The following is a 230-nucleotide window of genomic DNA, read 5'->3' on the forward strand; positions in this document are numbered from 1 at the left end:
GAGTTTTAGCCAAATGCTTTATAATATAGTATAGATAATTTTGAAAGTACAATGATGTAGTAAGAAAGTCACATCACTATAGTACATGTGGACAGCTTATGTGGACAATGAGGTGTCATGGAAATCTAGTATAATGGGTAAATTTAAATCAAAATGTTACCCAATGCTATAATGGATAAATTTTTCAAAATACAATGTATTAATAAAAAATAGTTTGAAAGTACATTGTT

This window comes from Cynara cardunculus (assembly GCF_001531365.2).
Source record: "Cynara cardunculus var. scolymus isolate 2C chromosome LG 1, CcrdV1, whole genome shotgun sequence".
NCBI classification, from domain to species: Eukaryota; Viridiplantae; Streptophyta; class Magnoliopsida; order Asterales; family Asteraceae; genus Cynara; species Cynara cardunculus.